Here is a 26,056-nt window from a genome sequence, read left to right on the forward strand (position 1 = left end):
ATTGCAAATCTAATCAAACTTGTATATGCAAGACCTTTTTCCACCTGAACTTCCATCAGAACCCACCAGTTAGGCACACGGGAGAGATTTAGGAGTTCATTTATCCTTGGGAAGCTGGCCTATTGAATCCTATTCAGTCTGTGGCAATGAATCCTCTTCAAGAGTCATGGACTCTGAAAATGGGACATAAGCCAGAGTCGCTTCAGATCTTCCAATCGTCCTTCTTTCCCTTAAAGGTAATACTGATGTCACAAAAGGAAGGAGGGAATAAAATCTCAAGAAAAAATAATCAGGAGCTTATTCTGAACTGAAAATACAAGAGCAAATAGAGCCATAGCTTCACATTACTGCTTTCTGGACAGCATAAAATGGCAGTAACTCTAAATAATTCAAATAATGGTTGTTTTTAGTAATAAATCAAATACAACTTAATTCAAAGAGCAGCTTAGTATTTTGCCATAGCATCTTTAAATTACTGAAGTACGTTCAAAAATTAGCATGTAGAAAGATGTGATTTTGATACTCATCAGCAGGGTCTTACTGATCTTGCAATGAGGTAAAATCAAGCCCAAGCACTTACCCATTGAATTCAATAAAACATAATGCAAATAAATATTAATATATACTTAATTCTTTTCTTTCAGTACTTCCCATGTATAGTCAAACATATTCTACCAGTATTATTTACTGTCTTTCATCTTTATTTGCAGTAATTTCTGGCAGATTTATGAATCTTTTGTCAACATTATGATATTAATATACATTGCAATGCCAACACACACTAACCAGAACATTTTCTTTTTCTTTGTCAAAGAGTCTGAGGGTTTTTCAAGGATAATTTAATTATGCACTTTGTATTAATGAAAGGAATATGGAATTTGCTCACCCCCTCCCCCCAGTTTGTTACAAGATATTACCTGTATTTGTTAAACACAGTGTATCAACTAGAATTTGCAAAGGGAAGATATCAACCTTAGGAATTCATTCTCCATTTCTGGTATATATTTAAAAATACAAAGTCTTAAGTTTTTGATCAAATAGACTGTCTTGCTAAGTTGAAATGGTATGGAACCTGCACTGACTGTGAATTCACATGTAGAGCCTGAAAATCTGTATATTCATAATGTATATTACAAACAAGCTTTAATGGTGAAGGCCCAACCGTGTAAACAAGCCTTGTTTACACTAGAAGACAATAGGACCCTTCTTTTGTTTCAGAGTTTACATGGTCAGAGGCTGAGACTATTTTTGAAATGTGATGATGTGAATAGACACTAATTACCCTTGTGAAGTTTTTATAATGAATCCTGTAAATAAAGCCCATGACAGAAATGCATAGTGTCTCCAAAGAAACAATTGTGATGTATTGTGGTTGAATAATAACTCAGAATGTTTTATCATCATCTGTTTACATAATAAGTCACAATAACATTTCAAAATATGGTGCATGCATTTTTATGATTGTCTTAAGTGCACATAAGGGAATTGCCACAGCCCAGCATCATAAACTTTGTAAAACTGTCTTGAAGACTGCTTTTTTATCCCCATCCTCTTCTGCTCAAACAAAAATGTGAAGGAAACAGAATACACAAATAAAAGCGCATTAAAATAGTCCCATGTGACTGGCTAAAACAAAAGACAGGAAATTCTTAATAGTGTGGTTATAAACTGAAAAATGCCCATAAATATGGCTTCCTAGCGTCCCAGGTTTATGTATTCATAATTATTTCACTATCAACATTTTCTTTGTTTATATATATACAAATTACATTGCTCAGCATGCCAAGACCACATTTGCAATCTGAGATCTGGCATACAAACTCTGCTGTCACCGGCTTCTACTTCAGCATTAAAGATGGAACTGAGTGAATTCCCTAGATTTCAGCTCCTGGAAACTTTATGATTTAAGCTTATTTCTAATCTTTAGCAATATTCCATTGTGGAGACTGAGGTCCAGATACAACTTTCAGGAATTACAAGGGAAATCTCAATGAACTCCAGAGATTCCAGGAGAAAAAAAATGTCATTGCAGTTCCAGTAGAAGTGCTGATTACTTTCCAAGTGCTCCAACAAGAGACCTTGTTACCCACAGGAAGCTCCAGAAAGACAACAAAGTGCTCACAGGCCCACACAGTGCAACTTCTGCCATGATTTCAGGCATCTAGCCCACAGCATAGAGTTCAAACACAAGATTTTTTATGGGGCACCCCTGAGCAAGTGGGGCAAGGGTGTTCTGGGCAGCAAGTTGGCTGGGCTTATTAGCAGAGCTTTAAACTAGATTTGGGGGGAATGGATGTACCTCTGATTGATGGAAGAGAACATGGGAACATTGTCACTCTAGGAAACAACAGGTAAATACTTTTGAATTGTCCCAAAGGAATTAGGAAGGGTTCCTCTAAAAAGGTGATGTGGCCAATAGCCCAGCTGAAGTGCCTCTACACCAACACACACAGCATGGGAAACTAGCAGGAGGAGTCAGGAACCACAGTGCAATCAGAAAGCAGTTACGACCTAATTGCTAACACAGAAATGTGGCGGATGAATCACATAAATGGAACACTGGAACAGAGGGCTACAAGCTCTTCAGAAGAGACAGGCAGTGAAGGAGAGGCAGGGGTGTTGCCTTCTATGTTAAGACATGGATAGATTAAGAAGAGCTGCCTCTGAGAAACCACCACAAACAGCTGTTTGAGAGCTGGTGGGTAAAAGTTAAGGACTGGACCAATAAAGGACACCTTGTGATTGGGGTCCACTACAAGCCAGCTGATCAAGGGGAGCCTGTTGATAAGGCCTTCTTGCTTCAACTACAAGTAGCATCAAGCTCACACACTCTCATCCTGATGGGGGACTTCAACCACCCGGATGTCTGCTGGAAAAGCTACATACACAACAGGCTGTAAGCAATCCAGGAGACTCCTGGAGGGCATTGAGGATAACTTCCTGGTACAGGTATTAGACAAACCAACCAGAGGAGAAGTGTTACTGGACCTGGTGCTCACCAATGCAGATGAACTCATTAAAGCCGTTAAGATCAGAGGCAGTCTAGGCTGCAGTGACCACACCCTGTTTGAGTTTGTGATCTCAAGGAATATGGGTCTGGCAAAGAGCAAAGTCAGGACCCTGAAATTCCAAAGAGCGCACTTCCAGCTGTTTAAAGAATTAGTGGATGAGATCTCCTGGAACACTGTCCTTAGGGACAAAGGAGCTAAACAGAGCTGGCAACTCTTTAAGGGTGCTTTTCTTAGAACGCAACTCTCCATCCCCATGTGTAAGAAAGCAAGCAGGGAAGGCAGGAAATCAACATGGCTGAACAAGAACCTGCTGGTCAAATTCAGGCACAAGAAGGAAAAGCACAGGCAGTGGAATCAGGGACATGTGGCCTGGGAAGAATACAGGGAAGCCATCTGGATGTGCAGGAATGGGGTCAGGAAAGCTAAGGCACAGATGGAACTGAGCTTGGCAAGGGATGCAAAGAATAACAAGAAGGGCATTGGCCAGAAAAGAAAGGACAAGGAGAGTGCATCCCCTCTGATAAATGAGAAGGGAGAACTGGTAACAACAGACATGGAGAAGGCTGAGGTACTCAACAACTTCTCAGTCTTCACTGCCAGTCAGGCTTCCCACATCTCTTCAGTCATTGAACCTCTAGGCAGGGGCTGGAGGACCAGAGTCCTTTCCACTGTAAGCAAAGAGCAGGTTCAAGACCACCTAATGAAACTAAACAAGTGCAAGTCTATGAAACCCAATGACATGCATCCCAGGGACATGCGAGAACTGGCTGAGGTAGTTGCCAAGCCTCTCCACGTCATGACAGTCAGGTGAAGCCCCCAGTGACTGCAAAAAGGGAAACATCACTCCCATTTTTAAAAAGGGTAGAAAGTAGGATGCAGTGAGCCTCACCTCTGTGCCTGGGAAGATCATGGAACAGATCCTCTTGGAAGCAATGTCAAGGCACATACATGACAAGGAGGTGATCCAAGACAGCCACCATGGCTTCAGCAAGTGCAAATCATGTCTTGTGGCCTTCTATGATGGAATGACTGCTTCAGCTGACAAGGGAAGACCTACTGATGTAATCTACGTAAACTTCTACAAGACCTTTGACATGGTCCCACATGACATCCTGCTCTCCAGATTGGAGAGAGAGAGATTTGAAGGGCAGACCATTCAGTGGATAAGGAATTGGCTGATGGCTCTACCCAGAGAGCTGTGGTCAACATCTCTATGTCCAGGTGGAGGCCAATGACGAGTGGTGTCCCTCATGGGTCTGCCTTGAGACTGGTGCTGTTTAATGTGTTTTATCAATGGCATAGACAATGGGATCGAGTGTACCCTCAGCAAGTTTGCAGACAATAGCAGGCTGAGTGTTGCAGTTGACACAGCAGAAGGAAGGGATGCCATCCAAAGGGACCTGCACAAACTAGATGTTCAACATGTCCAAGTGCAAGGTGCTGCATCCAGGTCAGGGCAGTCCCAGACAGGAGCACAGAATGGAAGAACTCATTGAGAACAGCCCTGCAGAGAAGGACTCAGGGGTTCTGGTGTACAAAAAGCTTGACATGAGCCAGCAGTGCGCGCTTGAAGCCCAGAAGGCCAACTGCATCCTGGGCTGCATTAACAGAAGAGTGGCCAGGAGGGAAGGGAGGAGATTGTCCCCTTCTGCTCTGCCCTTGTGAGGCCCCAATTGGAGTACTGCATCCAGGTATGAGGTCCCCAGCACAAGAAGGATGTGGATCTGTTAGAGCAGGTCCAGAGAAGGGCCACAAAGATGATCAGAGGGCTGGAGCACTTCTACGAAGAAAGGCTGAGAGAGCTGGAGCTGTTCAGCCTGAAGAAGAGGTTTCCCAGGAGACCTCATTGCAGCTTTTCCATACTTAGAGGGGGCTTACAAAAAAAGATGGAGAGCAACTTTTTTTACGTGGGCAGATAATGATAGGACAAGGGTAAATAAACTAAAAGAAGGGGGATTTACATTAGACATTAGGAGGAAATTCTTTACTCAGAGTGTGGTGAGGCACTGGAAAATGTTGCCCAGAGAGGTTGTGGATGCCCCATCCCTGGAGGCGTTCAAGACCAGGTTGCAAGAGGCCTTTAGCAACCTTATCTAGTGGATGGCATCCCTTCCCAAGGCAGGGAGGTTAGAACTAGATGATCCCTTCCAACCCAAGCCATTCTATGATTCTATGATTGTATAACTGTTACCTACAGAGAAGATATGATAGGTCAATTACGTGAGAAGACTAACAAAGAAAATACAAACATTGCAGAGGATTTTAAAATCTAACTCATAATACTGAAATTCAAACAATGCTGGCCTATGGAGTTTAGGCACTCTGTCCCAGAAAAAGACTGGATATTTCCTTCCATTTAACCTCCACAGGTCACTAGAGGAATTCAGCTGTTCATTCAAAGGCTCTTTTTTTGTTCAAACATGACCACTGACAAAGATGAGATGGTAATGTTGCTGCATAGCATCATAGTTCTACAGTGTAATGAAAAATAGGCAAACAAGTTGTGTGGGGCAAAGACAAAGACTTCCTCCATACACATTCCTCTTTTCTTACCTATCTCCATGAATCTCGGTCACTTTTGCAGTTGTAGTGCACAACACCTGCATAGCTATGTAGACCAGCATGGGACCCACCTGGGTAAGGTGTGTCTTCTCAGAAATTAGTTTTAAATGCGTAAGATCAAAAGAGAAGTAAAAAGTCTTCTACTTCTGAAAGGTTCCCAGTTTTACTGGCACATGCTATGTGTGTCTGAGTGCTCTTTTAAGGTCTCAGGTATGAGCTAACACTCCCACTTATCTTCTTGATCCCCAGAGTACTTAAGTCAGATGGAGGTACATGCCTGCTTAGCCCTGGGCCTTTCTGAGAATGGCCAGAACAGAGTACCACATGCCCTGGAAAAGCTTCAGAGCAAACATGGAAGTCAATTATGTTTAAAGGACTCCAAGATCAGGCAGCCACTGAATACAAGGTTTTCAAGTCACAATTTCAACATAGGCATTTTAAACCTCCCTGTGTTCTGTTTTAGGTGTGTTTTTTTTTTTGACCCTGACCTGTTGCTGATTTGGGAAATGTAAAAGTATGAAGATATGTCTCCCACATCTAATGTTGCTTCTTCGCTGCTAATGAAGAAGTAAGCAATGACACTTAAATTCTACACCAAATGAACACAGCTAGAGCATGAAGTCTGTTCCAGTTCTAAAAAGGTGCAATTTTTTACATGGAATGCTTCTGAATCCTTTTTTTTTTTTTTTTACCAGAAAGACTTTCTGACATGTATCCTCCACTTTAAAGTTATTTCTCATACAGTTGCATTCTTAAGGCAAAAAGATCAAAAGGATAGATAGGTTCAGAGCACAAGCTGCAAACTAGCTAGATTTCAAGGTGATTGACAATATTTGAATCCTGTTCTGACAAACTATACAAATGACTAAAGAAGATGGATTCTTCAGTTGACTCTTTTTAAACAAATTTCTACCACAGAACTAGACATATCTTATGGCAAAGGAGAGGGTTTGGGCTCTGAACAGTTATGCAGCCACCACTGTGTCTCACAAACAGAAGCACATACAAATAGAAGCCTTGTATTTATTTTCTTTGGTAAATCCAGACTTGTGCCTACAACTACTCTTTTTATCCCAGTTCAGTTTCTATCCACTTGGCCTCTGTGTTAATCATTTTCCCCAGCCATATAATTTCCTGATAGTTCACCAGCAGGGTTATTGGACAACAAAAATACTACTCATGGCCATATGAATGGAGCCTACGTACAGTGTTGTAACATACACGCTTCCTATATGATTGCAGCATTCTTGATACAGAACTTCCTTTTGCTTATTTATGAAAAGCTGCATAATCTGTCAAGGCATGTAGCAGTCTGTGTAAACTGTTTTTTCTCAGGCCAGCATTTAATAGGATGTTTGCAGAGCATCCAATTTATACATGAAAAGGAACCAGTTTGTCCTCTTAGGTCAACCAGTTGATCACTCCATCTGCCAGAATTTTTCATAATGTTTTATTTTATTTTCTTGTGGGAAAATAAAATCTTTAATGAAAACTTGAATTCCTTATCAATTTAATGCCAAGTGCATCATATTGTTCTGTTGAGTTCTATAGGATGGTTCAAAAGATTACACAACACTGAGGTGAGACAATAACAGACTTTAATGACAGAATATTTCCTCATTTAAATTTACCCAGATATTCATTTCCTCTCTGTTCTTGGTGTTTATGTGCATCAAATATTTGAAAACAGTTATGCTCCTTATGAGTCACTTAAATTAACCTACAATGTACATATTTTACTCCTTTAATCTTTCTTCATAAATCAATTTCTCTATCCCCCATAATCATGCATGGTAGTCCTCTCTGAACTCCCTCCAATACCAAAACCTTTCATTTCTGCTTTCATTTTGGCTGTTGGATCCTTTGCTTTAAAAGTTGATCATTTTAAATTTAGTTAAGTTCACGATGCAAATGCTAAAAATAATACAATGAAATTTTATAGAAATAAAAAAACTCATAATAGTAAAAATATTTCCCACTTTTCCATAAGTTTCAGCATATAGCAAACATAACCCACTAAAACTGAAGTATATTATGAGCTCTGCCTCCTTTTCTTTTGCAATTTATGTTGGGTTTTCATAGTGCAACACAGTATCCTTACTACATTAAAATTCAGGATGAGAGTTATTTCAACTGTCATTCAGATTCTACTGATCATTCAATGCATCTCTCAATGCTTAAAGCCCGATTGGTTTATTTTAGATTGCTAACTCAGAACAGAATGAATCACAGCATTACTTTTGCCGGGTATGAAGAGAGTCTAAGACATTCAGAACCTGAGCTCACATGAACCTGTGTTATCAGAGGTTTGCACACCCAGACTTTTGTGTCTAGTCAGATGAATCTCAGTCTCATGTCCTCTTTCATATCATATGACTTGAAACATGGGAGGACCAAAGAAGGCCCACTACTCTGTAGTAAAATACAATTCTTCCTCCAAACTAGGTTAGTTAAAGTAGTGTATTTATCTAGAGACCTCCAGGGTTTTCAGTGTAAGTGCAGCTTTGTGTCTAACTGCAGTCTAGACAATGCATAGATGGGAAAGTTCTCAGTAATTAGATATCAAGACCCCCCAAGGCATTACATCATTCTCTCAAGGAACAGAGTACTCAAGAAGTTACCATGAGAGTAAAAATTTACACAGAGACGCATACACACTATGTAATTAGAAGATTAAGGTAAAATTAAGACACCGCCTTTGGGAAAGTCTGTCTCTTAACTGGCAGAAAGATGATTAAACCTGCCACGCCAGATACTTTAGCAAAATTGCAGATCTTAAGAAAACAAACTCCTATTTATAATTCTCATCCTCTTAACTCCTAAAGAAGAGCTGATAAACTAGTGCACTTCTTGTCAAAAGCATCATGATCAAAAAAAAAAAAAAAAAAGCTGCTTTTAATCAGCCCCTCCAATAACCTTAAAGTAGGTTTTCCTTCTTGTGATAAAATATTGTTCCTCAGGGAAATATTTACTTCCTAGGAGCTTCTGTCAAATATTTTTTCCTAACCAACAAGCATAAGAATTTTAACTGGAAGTAATCTACAAACCACTTACAGCATTCATGAGTTAATGCCCATTAACTCCAGTTAGCAGAGCCACCTCATTCCAACCTCAGTGGTTCAGAAGATCTGCTTCTCTGCAGGGCTGTGCTCCTGGAAGCATGGGGAGACATAAGAAGTTGCTGAATGACTACAGGACTCAAGAAGTAATTCTGTCATTTCTGTGGAGCTGAGTCAATACAATGCTTTCTCAGAAGAGGTTTTGAAATAACACTGTGAGCTTCTGAGGAAACTGCAGCAATGTGACGGGAGATGTGTGAACCTTTTCTGTAAACAGCAGGGAGTCAACCTGGCAAAGGGTGGTGGGACTTATTTTGCTGGTAAAATATTTTCCTACATGAAAGATATTTTTTTTCTTCCTTAACAGTTTATCACTTCTGGAAGTGATAAAACAAATGGTAGTGCAACATTTTTCAGGGTTTGTTCAGACTTTTGGGCACCTGGCAATATGTTTTCTGTATTATTATTTCTATATCATTTCAGTGGACTGAAAAAATAATCCACTATTCTAACAGTAGTAACAATCAACTTTCTTCTTGCATAAGATTCTGCCTTTTTCTACTTTCTTTTCCTATTTAATCTATGAAGCTGTTTATGTGATAAATGACAAGTCAGACCATTCAATTAAAATAAAATACCAGTAATGGAATATATTTTTTTCACTGTTTTAAAGTCTTTCATAGATAGAAATGGTTGAAAATAAACATATTTTGAAATATTGGCTTGTGCTTATTTTCCACTTCTATTTTAAGAATATATACCAAGAAAAAAAAGGTTGGAGAGACAAAACGGTAAAAATAATAACCCTCAAATACTCATAAGACCCTGAAAGATTTGAAGTTTGACAAAAACATTGCAGTTTCTTTAAGAAAAAAAAAAAAAAGGCTTAGTAGATTTTTAAAAAAAAATATTATGAACCTACTATAGAAATTCCTCTCATTTATCATATTCCATCATAAAATCAAAATCTACTTTAACAATATTTATTTTCTCTAATCTGTCTGCGTAAGTTAGATTTGCAGTATTTTTGTCTCCCACATTTTCAGAAATGAACAATTTTTTATCATATCAGCTGTTTCCATGGGAGTCCCCAGTTTCAAATGTTTTAAGGACACTTGATTTCCCTTCTGCATTTTTTCATTCATTCCCATTGTTATGTCATAGCTAGAATCATTCTCTTTGCCAGTTTTGATTCCATCTTAAAGGATGGGTGTGTGTCCAAATTTGAAGTGTCCCTACTGACAGCTGTGGTGGTTTCACACCGATGGGCAGCTGAACTCCAACACACTACTCTCTCACTCCCGCTTCTCAAAGGAACAGGGGGAGAAAATATGATGAAAAAGGGCTCAAGATTTGAGATGAGGACTGGGAGATTGCTCACCAGTGATCATCATAGGCCAAACAGACTCAATGAAGGGAGATTCATGTAATTTGTTGCCTATTACTAACAGACTAGAGCAGTGAGAAACTAAAAGCAAATTAAAAATACTTCTCCCCCTCCTTCCACCCACCCACCCTCTTCTACTACTCCCCCCAGGCGGCGCAGGGGAACAGGGAATGGGGACTGTGGTCAGTCTGTGATACTTCATCCCTGCTGTTCCTTCACAGTCACTCTCTGCCCCTGCTCCACGTGGGGTCCCTCCCACGGGATGCCATCCTTCCCAAACTGCGCCTGCGGGGGCTGCCCACAGGCAGCAGCTCCTCAAAAACTGCTCCACCGTGGCTCTGTACCACGGGGTCCATCCATCCCCCAGGAGCAAACTGCTCCAGCACGGGTCCCCCACGGGTGGCAGATCCCCCCAGACCCCCTGCTCCTGTGTGGGCTCCTCTCCACGGGCTGCAGCTCCAGCCCGGGGCCTGCTTCTGCGGGGGCTCTCCATGGGCTGCAGCCTCCTCCAGGCCACATCCACCTGCTCCACCGGGGGCTCCTCCATGGGCTGCAGCGTGGAGATCTGCTCCATGTGGGACCCATGGGCTGCAGGGGGACAGCCTGCTCCACCAGGGGCCTCTCCACAGGCCACCGGGGAACTTCTGCTCCATGCCTGGAGCACTTCCTGCCCACCTGCACTGACCTTGGGGGTTGCAGGGCTGGTTTTGCACAGCAGTTTTTTTTCCTTCCTTCAACCTGCTCTCACAGAGGCCCAAACAGCAGTGCTCATAGTTCAGCAATGGCCAGAGGCAGGTCCCTTTTAGAGCCGTCTGGTGCTGGCTCTGATCTGACATGGGGCAGCTGCTGTGCTTTGCTCACAGAAGCCACCCCTGCATTCCTCCCCCCCATTTCCTCCCCCTCCCCCCCCACTAAACCCTTGCCACGTAAACCCAGAACACCAGCATGCAAAATACATTGGAAGTGTTGCATGCACCATGCATGGAATCTGGATATGTATAAAGGACAAGGAGCCCACAATCCTTTTCAATGAACTTTATGAACTACTTGATTTCATCTGCACTAGGAAGATATCTACAACTGTTTGAATCAAAGACAATTTCAGATTCTAGGTGTGGTTGGGAAAAGCCAAAGAATAGCATCAGATATAGTCACTGATTTTTAGAAAAAATAAACACAATGTGTAAAACTTCTTTGCACAGGAATTGAAAAACACAAGTATGGTGTTCAAGTAGAGAATTAATAAAGAGAATAAACTGACCCTCAGACTAGTGAATTTGTTTTTTGTTGTTGTTGTTGTTTGTTTGTTTTTGCTTTTCTACAAGCACATAGATATATAAAACAAAGCATTTAACAAGTTTTTATTTATCATCATACAGTCTATACTTAGGATTGAAAAGATAGCAAAAATAAAAGCAGAGTTTGGTTTTGATCTGGGTACAGCTAAGAGTTTGCAACTGGAGCTAAGCTGTAGCATAGCAATATGTGCTATAGTAAAGAGACAAAATAAAGTGATGTAAAAATACATGTTGAGCATGTGTCAAGTACATTCAGGACTTCATCGCACCTAATTCTAAGTGTTCAAGAATAGTAAATGATTAACAGTGATGCAAAAGGAAATACAAGAAAATCAAAAAGGAATCCTAGAGGATTCAAGCAAACAAAAAACAGATAAAACAGAAAGTTAAAAAACAGATAAGGAGAGCAAAATAGAGAAAGATTTTACAAAAGAGTATGAAATTAGAGCAAAACCTTTCAAGCAGGCATAAAAACAAAAGGTCACTGAAGAACAGAATAAGGACTAAAGAGGATCGTTTTTAAGGTATGAGGCAAAAATGCTGGAAAATTTAAACAAATTCATCACATAGCTGTTCAGAAAGAAAAAATATAGTCTGTTGGCATAACGGTACACATATATGCATACCTTTCCTGAGGCAGTAGAAGGAAAAAACACCAAAGTAAACAGATACTGTTTCTGAAATATTACAGATGACAATCTTAGCATGTATCAGATGAAATAGTTCCTCAGTGTTAAAGCATATACATTTCAGAATTCACAGAAAGGGACAAAAACAGCATCACTCTTCACAAGAGTAAGTTACATCACTTCACCATTCAAATAACTTTTGCAGAATGTGCTTTGAAGTCAGCTGGGCTGCTCACATGAGTGACAACACTGGGACTACAGAGAAAAAGAAGTTTTAGTGAATTTAAAGAAAAACTAATAGAACATTTGCAAGAGGGAGCTGTGTAAGGAAGGGCCCCATGAAACCATGCCTCTGAATGTGTGCCTCTGAAGAATGAAGGACTGGGTTCAACTCAGAGAAACACTGTGTGTTTCTGGCATGCTTTAGTGAAACCTTCTACTCAGGAAAATAATTTTATTCAAGACCAAACATAGAAATTCATAGTCATAAGAGTGATATATTACTAAAACAAAAGAGCGGAGTTAAATTCAGCAAATTATGGTGCAATAGCTATTGCAGTGAGAGTGAGAAATTCATCTAATGAAAACCAGAAGTTTCAGCTCTGAACAAAAAGTGATGAACTCTTGTAGCTTGGGTTCAAGTTTAAATTCTTACAAGTAACCACCATTGTATGCTAAAGGTAACCCTCTGTCATATTTTTAACTACATATACAGTTCAGTAACTTCAGTCTAAAAATTTCAAAACACAGATGTATTTTCAGCCAAAACAAAGCCAGAGCCAGCATCAATTTTAATTCTTTTCACTAAGTATTGTTTTGGCCATGAGAGTATGTGTAAAATGGATGTGGCTGAAGCCACAATGGCCTATAGGGTTTATAGGATGAATATGTTGCTGAAGAAGAATTTGCATGGCTAAACCTTTTTTTTTTTTTTTTCTAGCTGTAGACCTTCCTGTGGCAAAGCTATTTCTCTCTCTCTCCATATATTCCCTAAAAAGCTTTGCCCTCTGGCTGAAGACATTCCAGGAGAGTCATGTTTGCTTTCCGCTTGTTGCCTGAATATCCTTGTCTTCTCTGGGGAGAGGACAGTCATGTTGGCTGGATGCTTCTCTCTGCATCTATGGAGAGACAGTAAAGGTGCCGTCTGGAAAGTACCTGTGTTCTAGGAGGTGAGAAACTGGCTCGGGCTGCTTGATTTCACCTCTGTTCGGAGAAACAGATCTTTGAACTTTTTTATAAATACTTTTGCTTCAATGAAGCAGATTGACTCCACCATTAATCTTTCCACCAGAGAAATAACCCAAATTTCCAAACCTTTAACCAGACAATTGCATCAAGAGCAGTCAGAAAACAAAGGATAAAGCAGTGACTAAAAACAACCACTAACACATTAAGTATACATAGGGTCTACTAGCCTATGGATCAGTTTTAACCTGACAGTTATTAAATCCTTGGTGCTGAGCAAAATAAATTACCAACACAATACATGCAAAGCAAATAAATCCCTTAACATTACTCTGTGTCCTCTGTCTACTGAGATACCAAAAATATGTGTTTCTAGTCTATGAAATACAACAGTGATAAATACAATGTACATCTACCTACAAACAATGTGTATCTACAAACAAACAAGCAATATTCAGAGGAAGAATTATTAAGCAGCTTTTATGATTATTAAAAGCATTTCCCAATTTAAAAAAAAAAAAAAAAAAAAAAAAAAAAACTCTACCTACAGAGTCATCTGAAGAGAAGGAAACAAAATATTAAAAGGGCAAACAAAATTGGCATTCCGCTTTTCAACTGGTTAGCAAGTCAGTTATCTGTAAAGGGTGACTGCATGTTCAAAACCTACAGAAACAGCTTGTGCACATATAAAGCTGGTCAAAAAAATCATGTAAAGCATTTCTCACTAAGAAGTGCCTGAAGTAAAACAAAATTTAAAAACTGAAGCTATCAAGTGACACATTTTGGTGTTTTTAACATACTTTTTCAGGACAGAAAAGGTGGTTGCCTCTTTTCATTTGGTATATCTTCAGAGTCACACACTCAACAGTCCAAATCCCAATGTATTTCACTAAGATGAACCTTGAAGCCACCCCCACTTCTTTCATCCTCATACTATGCTGTTTTCAAGAGTAAATTTCTCTGTATCTCACCAACTGAAGCTGATCCTTCTCATACAAATAATGAAGAAAAAGGATAGTGTATGTACAATAGCTCAAAAAATCAGCTGTCCAAGAGGTTACTTGGTTTTATTCTATGATATTTTCATTTCTAAAGAGTGTTACAACTTACACAGATATTGAAAGAAACCTGAGAATAAAAGATATTTTGGGTTAGTGTGTAAATATTTTATACAATTGTCAATGAACTGAAAAAAAAAACAACATATATTTATAGAGATCTGACGTCTTGTGTATCATGCTCCTTTCTTTATTATAATTATTTTTCCTATTCTATTCTAAAATTTTATTCCAGAATATTGCACAAAGAGCAGAGGTGAAGATTTGTTCCATTAGAAAGCTGCTTCTTAACTCACATGTTAACTGAGGTTACCAAGTGCCTCTTTATGAACTCTTCATCTCTTGCTGAAAGGTAAAGTTGACATGCCCAAGAGTTAGTGGGCATTTTAGAGTTTTCCATTATTTCTAAGGCTTTATATCTGCCTAATTATAGCTAATTAGTACCATTTAGGGGACATAGGAGAGAAGCAATGATTTCCTTCTTCACCACATGGTCACAGAGTGCATATGGGAGACCAAAGTCTAGAAGGACTGTGATTATAACCCATTCTCATTATATGTTTCCATTCAAAGGTTTTTATATTATGTGAATGAATATGTAAAGTGAAATTATGGTATTCAATGGCAAATTACAACTAGATATGACCAAGAGAGGATTAAGCCCATCATTTTGCTTAAGAGCTCAGATGGCTGGAGTAATTGGATGATAGCTGTAGGGTATCCTTTTGGTCTATAATTAGGTCATTTCTTTCTCATCCCCTCACGGTGTGTATAATTACAAATTAATTTGAAATCCCACTGTGAGTAAAGAAAATCAGTTTAATATAATGGAAGTGCAAAAGCCACAGGATATTACTTTTTTAAAGATTTTTAGTGTTTATGCCAAAATACTCAGTCCTAGCCCAAAGTTACATCCCTATGGACTGCAAGGCTTATATTTGGTTTCTTTGTTCATTTTTATGCATACATGGATAAATATTCTGTCTTAAAATAAATTACATTTCATAGTACCATACTTTGCTCCAGTCTGTCAGTAAGCGTCAACAGCAGAATAGGTAGGGGAAAGAAATGAAAACCAGCCGTGAGAGTTTTGATAGGCAAAATTACCTTCAGCAAACTTGTAGACAGCTCCCAACATGGTCAGCCATTTTGTTCTTTAGTCCTGCCATTATTTCCTTGCCATTGAAAACATATCTTTCTGCTTCTACCCTGAAAGCGTTAAATGTTGCACAGCCCTAGCTAGCATACCTGCTCCTGTATGCGGCGGGAGTTCACTGTTTCATCTCCTGGCTGAGGTATGCTGCTGGCAAGTTCCGCTTTCCTTCCTTTATCACAACACTGTGGTTGGATGCATCAGACCTCCTGCCTGCCTTAACGTTGATACAGGTAAAAACATGCACTTCTGTCAAATGGATAACCCCAACCAGATCCGTAGAGGCAATGTTTTGACTTGCTGAACTTCCTGTTTCACTCAAGGGACAAATGTGTTTTCATCTCTCCCCAGAAATCTTGAAAGGGGTCGGTAAGAGCGTCCCAGGTGTGATCTGAGCACAGGTGACGTCAACAGCAAGCCGGTGGCTGTGCGGGGTGCTCAGTTGGGGGGAAGAGCAGAAGAAAAGACTGTCAGTGCAGAGAACAAGGGTATTGAGATCTGATCATATTTGTAGGTGTGTTGTAAAAAACTGTAGAACATCCCATGCCGTTAGCATGATAAGATTAGACTTCTGGCAGGAAAAAAAAAAAAAAAGAAATGAAAGGAAAAGAACTGCTTAGATATAAGTTCCAAAGTTCATTAAGAGGGTTCTTCACTGCATAGCTCCAAAGCTAAGATGTGCTGGGGCATGTGAAAAAATAGGGAGGTGTTAAAAAGCTACCCAGCTTATTAGTTTTCAAAAACAGTTCAAAGTCCTAGTCTTGGATTATTCAGACTGTGACCTCCAGGCCTATTTTTGATACCATAAAAACTGTATTCAGGAAGGAAGGAAGAGATTGTCAAAAAGGAAATAACTTCTGTTTAATCTAATAACGTCTTGGTAACAATATTTTTTTTCTTTTACATAAAAACATTCATTTGCGGATCTCAATGTATTTTTTATATTTTTAAAAAAATTAAATCACAGAAAAGAAGAAAAACCTGGAGCAATCAGCTAGAAATAATAGGCAGAGAAAGAGATTTGGATGCATGTCTTGCTTGCAGAAGCACTATAATGCAATAAAATAATCTAGTCTTCTCATCCTGGAAAAAAAAAAAAAAAAAAAAAAAAAGGTATGCTAATAGGATATATCCGTCAAGATGTTTTTGGAGAGGTAATGTCACTCTGTAACTTTTGAAACCAGAAGTACTTTAAAATTTCCACATGAAACTGAATAGGTTAAACATTTCATTTCAAAATTTTAATTTGAGCATATTTTTAAAAATCAAATTCTAAACCATATTTTTCCAACTAAATCTCATTTACTACTTGGAAATTTTGCTTTAGAAAATTTTCAACCTTTTCTGTGTAGCTCCTAGGTACATATGAAGGTAATATAGGAAAAAAATAAATATCTAGATAACAGAATTATCTGCTCTAAATAAATTTTTTCTTGCTGCTGTTATTAAAACACTATATGAATCATAAAACAAAGTTGTGACAGCCATACAAATAATACACTTCAATGATAAGTCTTCTATAGGGAAAATCTATTAGTGTCATACCGATCTACTACTTACAGGTATTCACTTAGCCAGCCATGACTTGACTTTTAAAACTAAATTATTCTGATTAGCAGAGACTGGAGGCTATCAGTGAGAGTTCTTATACAAAAATAAATACAAGGGCCAAAACTGAATAATTATTGGGTTGTTTAAACTCAATTCCTTAAGATTTTTTAATCTCTCTAAAACACAATTAAAAATGGGTGGTCTCAAATTAGCTCTAGATAATACAGTTTAAATTATGTGAGTAGTGAATTAACTCATTTCCCTCTATGCCTTTACAAGTCTTTGTTTGCTATGCAAATAAATCATGACATTTTATTTATGCCAGGTCAGTGGAAAATAGAAACCAATAATATGATATTTTCCTTCTTTTCTTACTACTTTCTATGCCTCAATGCTAACAACAACAAATATTCCATTGACATATGCATTTATAAGATAGCAAAACATTTATTCCTACTGTAAAGTTGCCCTATAATCATTTCCCTGTTCAGGAACAGACTAGTGCACTTAGAGCAAATAAATCCCACTCAGTTTACCCACACTGCACCCCTCAGGATGCCACCAGAGGAGTGCAACATTCACCTCAAACCTCAAAACCACTTGAATAAACCCTTGATTTGATATGTTCCTGACCCTCAGGCCATGCTTACAACAGTTCATGGATACAACTTGAGGTTTTGTATGCATCTGGGAAATCTGTGGTCTCTAAACCCTTAAAGTTTCCCAGGTGGTATTCTTTCCACTTCCTTCCACCTTTGTTTGGATCACATGCCTGGGGAAAAAGGATGATGATGGCAATTTAGAAATATGGCTCCTAAAAACACTAAGAAATGAGAGGACATTAAAAAAAAAAGATCTGAATGCAGGATGGCAATTCTATTTGTAGCAAATATGAAGCATAATATTTCTATGTCTCCCACATTAGAGTTTAAAAACAAAACAACAAAAAAAATAAACTTATGAATATTTTTCCTAAAACACAGGATCGTGATAGATACATTTTCTTTTCAAGACCTGATATGAGTGAAGGAAAGAGGCCTAAAAGTGCAGGAGGCCCAGCTACAATGAATGGCTGTTCATCTTCAATGAATGATGTGAAACAAGACTTCTTCCGTTCATGGCACTACCATAAACACTCCCGGTAAATCCTGGCCATTAGTCCTCACTTCAATGGCATCTTCTTATCAGACCTATTTTATTTATGGAATATCCCACTTCCCCAGGCACTCTGTCTATGCTGTTCTGAAACAGATTTTCTACAGTGTTTCTAGGTGGAACCGTTTCAATAAAATACTCAAAGGATAGATAACTTTCACTCCTTTAAAATCACTTTTTTTTTGTGACTTTCTGACTTATAAGTTAGGATAGTCACTTGTGTGATGATATCCTAAACCTCAGTAAAAGTACAATGCCTTAGGAACAGAACAGCATTTACTAGTCTTGCACCAAAGACGCTAAAGGTCATAACACTTTCCTAGGACATGTGAGTTTAAACAGACCTTAGCAGAGCTGAATCCTCTATCCTAGTGCTAATCAAGCCCTGGTTCACTGGTAGAGCAAGAGCATCTGTTCCTCTATTGGAATTATGGCATTTTTTTCCCTTTGTTATTCTTTCAAGCACTTGAAATTAAATATTTATCATTGAGCTAGATAGTCAATTCCTGTAAGAATATTTCATTTTCACTTTGTGTTTTATTAAGGAAATATTCAATAACAGAATCACAGAATCACAGAATCGTCTAGGTTGGAAGAGACCTCCAAGATCATCTAGTCCAACCTCTGTCCTAACACTAACAAGACCTCCACTAAACCATATCACTAAGGACTACATCTAAACGTCTTTTAAAGACCTCCAGGGATGGCGACTCAACCACTTCCCTGGGCAGCCCATTCCAATGCCTAACAACCCTTTCAGTAAAGAAGTTCTTCCTAATATCCAACCTAAACCTCCCCTGGCGCAACTTTAGCCCATCCCCCCTCATCCTGTCACCAGGCACATGGGAGAATAGACCAACCCCCACCTCTCTACAGCCTCCTTTAAGGTACCTGTAGAGAGCGATGAGGTCTCCCCTGAGCCTCCTCTTCTCCAGGCTAAACAACCCCAGCTCCCTCAGCCGCTCCTCGTAAGACTTGTTCTCCAGACCCCACACCAGCCTCGTTGCCCTTCTCTGGACTCTCTCGAGCACCTCCATGTCCTTCTTGTAGCGAGGGGCCCAAAACTGAACACAGTACTCGAGCTGCGGCCTCACCAGAGCCGAGTACAGGGGGACAATCACCTCCCTAGACCTGCTGGCCACGCTGCTTCTTATACAAGCCAATAACATGCCATTCAGTTTTGCCGTGGGCCCTTTAACCTGTTATTCTATACCAGAAACACTAAGGAGGAGACCTATTCCTTGTGTCATCTTCTTGCAGGTGGGAATATTGTAAAATGTATGCATATGAAAAAATGTATTGCCCTACTCCTTACAGAAAGGTCCTTTCTTTTTTCTATAGCCGATCTACTCATAAGGGTACTGAAGATAGGAAATCAGGAGGACTTATAAGTGTGTACAAATGCAGTGTACTTCAGAAACAATATATATTTGGTAGGTCTAATTTCAGATAAAATAAATATAATTTCTGATAAATCTACTGTTCTTACAGACTATATCCTGTAAGATTAAAGCTGTCTTTGCTTTGAGGTAAAATTTTAGGTATATTTTGCCAAGAAGTAGTACCCTATAATTATTTTTAAAACTGTGATTCAAAATTGAGGCCCAGCCCATTTCTGCCATTTCTTCAGGCTTAGATCTATCAGAGTAGATTTTCATAAGCACAGAAAATGGCATGTTGGTGTTTTCCAACAGGAACACTTCCCTGTCTTCTATATTGGACATCATTACTAGGCAAGAGCTTCTATGTTCTTTCTTTCATTGTATAAAGGATTAATAGAGTACCTAGACATTCTTGGCTTTCAACTGTAGTAATATGGCTCTGACTTCAAGCAGGAACAATTTTAGTTTCCAGATCTAGTGGCTGCAAATGAGCATACAGCAACTGTGATCTTGGGATTAGGCAGGTCTCAGGATGCAGCTAAAACTTAATTAAAAGTTGTCTGGGAAAAATGAGCATGAAGAAAATTAATTTTAAAGAAAGAGAGAGAGAGAAACTGCTAGAAAAAGCTGCCTGTCTAGAGATGACCACTATTGTTTAATGAAGTCACATTCATAGGTTTAAGTTCAGATGTGATCATCCTATTTGACCTCAAGTATAACACAACCCATACAATTTCACCCAGGAATTTTGGCCTTTCCCTCAGTAACTCAGAGTTGAGTTGATCTGATCTTTTACAAAAATACACAGTCTCTGTTGAAAGCGATGAGAAGTTTATCCCTCCTCACCAGCAATCTTACAGGTAATATTGCATACAAGAGGTTGTCATACTTCTAAAGTTACTCAGTCACTAACAGGAAAATCCATTTAAGAGACAAATCTACCCTGAACAAACAAGCCTTTAATCTCTTGCATTATCTTCACTGTAGTTGATTTTATTCTGGGATCCTGTGGAAAAAAGGCTTCTATAATTACACTGCCTGCATATGAATGTCTGTTTAATGACTTTTTAACCCATTAGTCAACCATGGGATAACAATCTCAAAGAAACATGTTTCCCAGAAATAGGTAGCTAGATAAAAAAAGTCTACTAGTATACTACAGGACTTAAATATTAGACACTGAAAAATCTGCATAGGAAAAAGTGGCTGTAAATGTTCCATGTATAGAAAAACTTCAGCTGCAATTTTATAGACACCACAGAATGGTGGTGTCTAACCTACAAAGTGTGGCAATGAGAGTATATGACCTTTCCTCTGAAGAATGTAGCAAATGTGGATCACCAACATAGGACACTAAGGAGCCCGGCTTACCTCGGCTGCGTCCTTAGGTCACCGAGCTTCTGTTCAGATCGTCTTGGCTGTGCTTCCAGTTCTGCTAGTCTATCTGCACTTCTTTTCCCTTCATTACTCCTTTCACTAAATATGTTCCTATTTCAGTAAATGGGAGCATCCTGCTAAATATTTTTTTTCTGTATTTTGTTTCAGTGTAGAAAATGAAAACCTGTAAACTTGATTTCATCTCAACTCTTATTTACCTTTATAGTTTCAGCTACTAGCCCAACACCAATCATTAGCTGCACAGCTGTGTCTCAGTGGATGCACATTCACACCTCCCTCGTGAAGCTGGACACTGAACAAGTATAACTGAGGGACAATCCTTGCCTGAAAGATCTGCAAATAATAAGAATAATTAGTCATGCATTGAACTGAAGGCATAGAGAGGCAAAATAATGAATGAAAAAACACCTATGGAAGAACAGGAGCAAGGAGAGGGTCTTATAAGTGCCAATGCACCTAATCTCCCTAAAACTGCATGCCTAACAGTGCTACAGTTTAGTTCACTCTATAAGGTTTTATTTCAGCTAAACCAAATAACATATGGCTCTAACTGGCAGAGTTTATTCTGCAATAACAGGAACACATTTGGAAGATGCGAGGCCAAATGCTCTCAGTTGTGTGGAAATCAAACAGTATGAGATATCATGATGTTTATAAATAACAGTATATTGAACTAGAGAGAATTATAAGCAAGACAAAAATATCAAAAGGGTTCTGAGTAAACAAAAATAATTCAGAAAATACTCTTCCCTGTTTATTCATGACTAGTGAAAGACAACCAAGCCCACTGAGCCTGAAGGTAGGTAACATCATGGGGCTTCCCCTTCCCACCCCACGCCAAACCAAAACCCATAGATACAACGGAAATTGGAAACAGTGCGCTTTCTTCATGTGAGGTGAAACATTCTATAAGCCTATATCAAAGATTTGAGATTTTAATGGGTAATCAGCCAGCTTGAGACATTCCCTCGAGGTGCCTGCATATTTTGATTACAGAAGAGCTCAATGCTACAGGTCCACTGCTCAGGCTGAGCTCTCTGTGTCTAGTACCTTATATTATTAGACATATATTTTGTATTAATTTATACCTTGGGGAATAACCTCACATTAGTTTCCAACTTGAAGAAATCACCTGTCTCTTTAAATTGACATCAGGTGGGGCTCCTACAGCCACATAGTAAAAGCTTCCTCACATACATGTATTCACCATAAGAAAAGGTCTCTCTCAGGGACCAAAAGATGACATAAATGGCCACTTAGAAGTCTTGCCCAGCTGCAGTATTACCAGCACTTGTCATTCAGGTCTCATGAGTAAAACTCTAAAAAGATCATGAAAATAGGCTTCATTTGTACATTTTTATTATTATTATTTATTTCCAATTTTTCCTCTGTCACTGTGAGGACTTGATGACTTTCAATTCTTTAGAAGTGAACACACTGATTCTCACTCAACCACATTACTCCAGAATATGATGTTTTAAGAAAATCATCAAATACTGTAAGGCTCACAAATAAAATCACAGCAGCTGGCCACATGGTTGAATGAGCCACTCTCCTTAGGATCTTTGTATAGCCCAATCAAGTTGGCTTGAGCAGCTCTTCTCTTCAAAGTCTTTATATAAGATGAAGCCAAAATGAATTACTATAGCTAATAAGCGGTAGCCTGTCCTGATTAAGCTCTTTTTGTTATCTGGCTTTATCTGTTCATAACCCCCTATTTACACTTTTGTGAGTATAGTCAGTGTATATATGAGCTTCTGCAAACAGGTTTGCATCTGTATTACAAATCTTCACAGCCAGTTAAATAGCCAAACACAAACCAGCTGCAAAACAAAACAAAACAAAACAAAACAAAAAAAAAAAAAAAAAAAAAGCTATTGCACGATTACACACAAGATAGTAAGTCTGTCTGAGAAGAGAATAAGAACCAAGGCTCAGTGCCTTGTTTACATCTATTTAGCCATTTTACTCACTGAAAATACAGAAAAGGTATTGTGTCCATTGATGTATAACTACAGCCAGGTAGCTTAACGTTATCTGTAGCCACTTTCCCCCTTTCAGAATTCCATGGCCAATTTGCTTGCTTTTTTTGCATCTTTATTGTGTACTTCTGCCTGCTGACTTGTGTGGCTAACCTTTCTCATCCTGTTCCTCAGAAATCGAGTCCAGCTATGTGCTGTTGGGTACCATTGGAGAAGGCCATCTTCTAGTCCAAATTGAAACAATTTCACTTAAAAGTGCCAAAATGATCAGTTGTAGCTAAAGAGCTACTTTCTTAGGTCATGACCTAAGAAAGATGCACATACTCCAGAAAAAAAAAAAAAATAAATATATATATATATATACACACAACTTGAGATACCACATATTCTATGGCTGAGATCCAAACAAGGAATTTGAGCATGACTTCCATGAAATCCAAGATGCTGTGTCCAACAGTAAAGTTGTCACAGCTCCTTGAGTTTTGCTGTACTTAAATCAGGAGGAATATATCCTTTTACCATAAAAATTCCCTAGATACCTTAAATTCTGAATCTCTATGGGCATACAGTCTCCCAAGCCCTCACAGCCAAAGAAGCCAAAGTCAGAGTCCTGACAAAGCTTTAAATCCACAAACTAGAGGTTCCTCTACTTATCACCTAAACACACTGAAGCACGTTCTGAAAATAATGCTACAAATGTCTTTTTCTTTTTAAAACATGGCCATGGTAAGAGCATACACATGCCTTCCCTATTCACTATTTTGAGGCTAAGAGCTCTTATCACTGAAAAGCAGCTTCAGTTTACCTGAGGATACTCAGCTCCACACGTCCTCTTCCAAGAGGCTATCCTAACTTTAAATCTATGCAGGCAAAGAACAACACACTCAAAGTCCTCCCACTGAAGGTTTTCTATTTTCCATAAAGGTATTAAAGTATTTCCTCCTGGAGAAGGAGGAAAATTATAAATATAAAAAAAAAAAAAATTATAAATATAGAAATGTAAAATGATCCTGAGCCTGTGATTACAACATTCAGCTTGCAACAGGGAAACAGAAGTCCTGGTTCTTTCGTGAAGTCTCTTTATGTATTAAACTGTCATGGGTTAAAATACAGAAGCAGTACCTAATGCAGAGACTGGGCAGCACAGTTCCCTCTTGAAAATCAGTCTGTAACTCCCTGGAGAATCAGTACTCCCTTTCCCAGTGATTCTGTAGTCAACCATTCACCACTATAAGCTATTGCCACCATCCGACCTGTTTCCCTGGGAGAAGGGGGTCTTCATCTACTTACCCTCAGTGAGCTGAGGTATGCAGAGGGACTAAGCCTCCTGAAGTTTAACTACAGGACAAATGGATCAATGATTCCTACCTCCTTTATTCTATTATTAAAAAGGAAAAGCAGGATTTCAGTTGCATTTTAAAAGGAAAATTTACAGATGTTGGCCTGTAGGAGAAACTTCTTAGCTGTGAATTCTTCATGAGGGAAGACATTTCTTCATAGTTCTCAGCAAAAGTCCTAAAATTTGGGGAGAGGGCACACTGGTATGTAAAACACTTCACTCATTACTGTTTCTGTTACTAAATTAAGTGTCTATGCCCATAGCTCTCTTTTAGGCATACAGTTTTGCCCATGTATTGCCAGCACTATCACTAGGACTTCTTTGAAAGAGCCTTGATGCAGATTCCTGAGTTCCTCGCCAGAGGCTATAAACCAGAAGTGAAAAGAAGCTTTCAGAAGTGAAAAGGCTGTCTCCATTTCTTGGAACTCTTTTGAAACACTTTAAGAATGTTTCTCAAAGATCTATGTTCAGTCCTTAGATTTCAGTCTCTTTCTCAATTTAAATCTACAATAGATGCTTAAAAATAGACCTGAAAATTTGTTTGACCCTGATCAATCCATTTGTTTGGGTTGATCCAAACAGTTTATTGGTAGACATTTTAATTTTCTTATTTGGTTAAAGGAAAAACTAATTTTGTATAAAACGGTTATCCTATTATTAGTAAAGTGATTTGTGTTTGCATTTGCTCAATATTATGGGCTGGTTTCTGATACAAAATTAAAAGTATCATGGAAGACTTTATATTTAAATATTAGGAAAAAATCTTACTTCATAGTAGACAATTTAATAATTTGGGAAACCACTCTAATATAATCTTTTCTTATTTCAGATGAAAGCTTTATTTATTTAATAAACATCTTGTGGCTATTTTATGTCATCACCTCTAGAAAACTAATTCCAAACTTATTAAAACATGTGATGATTTGAAATTCTAGACCACTGAATAGTGGAAAATTTTAAGCATGCTGAGTCCTGAAGGTGGTTTTTGCTACAAGAAAGGCAAAAACAATATAGAGGTGAAAACAAGTTATGACAGGCTGTGCATGGACAGTGCTGATGTCTGTGCATATGTGTCTTTGACTCTGTAAATATTCTGGAATTAATTTAAACTTAATTTGCCACCTTTTTTGTATATTCAAGTGGTACACATATATTCAAGTAGTACTAAAACTCTTCCACAATTATCTAACACCTGACTTTTTAAAAATGTTCTCTGGGCAGCTACTAATAGCTGCCTACCTATCCAAGAGCAGCCATAGTGTTTCTGCAGAAGGGGTTAGCCCTTACAGCAAACAGATTACTGCTGGTTTGAGAAAGCAGATACACTCAATTTTAGCTCTGATACACTCAATTTTAGCTCTTTTCCCATCCTCTTACAAATCCCAGATAGGCACAAGCACAGTTATGCCTCAAGCCCATGTCACATGTCGTCACGGGGCCCTATAGACTACAGAGCAGTTACTGATGGTGCGTGGTGCACACTTCAAGCTGCAGCTGAGATGCTTGAAGAGGTTACTGCTTCTGCTGCCAGTCTGCCCCAGCACGCTGAGGGAAGCCAAACCTCCCTGTGCAGTCACTTCCTAACCTCCCAAAATGATCTTGCTTAAGCAAAAGTCATTGCACTATTTACAGAACCAGCTTAGAAAGCAAGCATACCGGCAGGGCCAGAGGGGCAGTATGCCCAGGTACGGAAAGGGTGAAGTTTTAGAAACATGGAGACTTCAAGGCCTGAAAGCAGCTGAGCTGTAGTTGGAACAATATGTTGGACTGCAGCTGGAGAGGTCTGCAACCACACTGATAAATAGCTGCACATCATTATGGAAATATTTAAAACCACTCAATTTCAAAATAGTCTTGATGACCTGTGATTCCTCCTGGGAATGGCTGGGCAATTTAATTGTGGTTAT

The 26,056-nt window shown here is 38.9% G+C and overlaps 2 long non-coding RNA genes across 13 annotated transcripts in view; both read right to left on the reverse strand.

Moving 5' to 3' along the window:
- Positions 1-15,782, reverse strand: part of LOC121065597 — a 68,691-nt gene extending 52,909 nt beyond the window's left edge. The window contains exons 1-2 of one of the 3 annotated variants that reach the window (XR_005817179.1): positions 15,297-15,782; positions 11,050-13,064 (exon numbers count right to left, since the gene is read on the reverse strand). This is a non-coding gene — a long non-coding RNA (uncharacterized LOC121065597). Of the gene's footprint in view, positions 1-11,049; positions 13,150-15,296 lie in introns of those variants that run through there. The other 2 variants (XR_005817178.1, XR_005817180.1) reach the window with 2 other exon arrangements.
- Positions 15,783-16,130: 348 nt separating this feature from the next.
- The window catches only part of LOC121065599, a 31,169-nt gene continuing 21,243 nt past the window's right edge, over positions 16,131-26,056 (reverse strand). For 9 of the 10 annotated variants that reach the window (XR_005817182.1, XR_005817183.1, XR_005817181.1 and 6 more), the window contains 3 exons: positions 21,026-21,161; positions 20,802-20,918; positions 19,839-19,990 (listed from right to left, as the gene is read on the reverse strand). This is a non-coding gene — a long non-coding RNA (uncharacterized LOC121065599). Of the gene's footprint in view, positions 16,426-19,838; positions 19,991-20,801; positions 20,919-21,025; positions 21,162-26,056 lie in introns of those variants that run through there. The other variant, XR_005817185.1, reaches the window with a different exon arrangement.

Source organism: Cygnus olor, chromosome 2 (genome assembly GCF_009769625.2).
Source record: "Cygnus olor isolate bCygOlo1 chromosome 2, bCygOlo1.pri.v2, whole genome shotgun sequence".
In the NCBI taxonomy this organism is placed as follows: Eukaryota; Metazoa; Chordata; class Aves; order Anseriformes; family Anatidae; genus Cygnus; species Cygnus olor.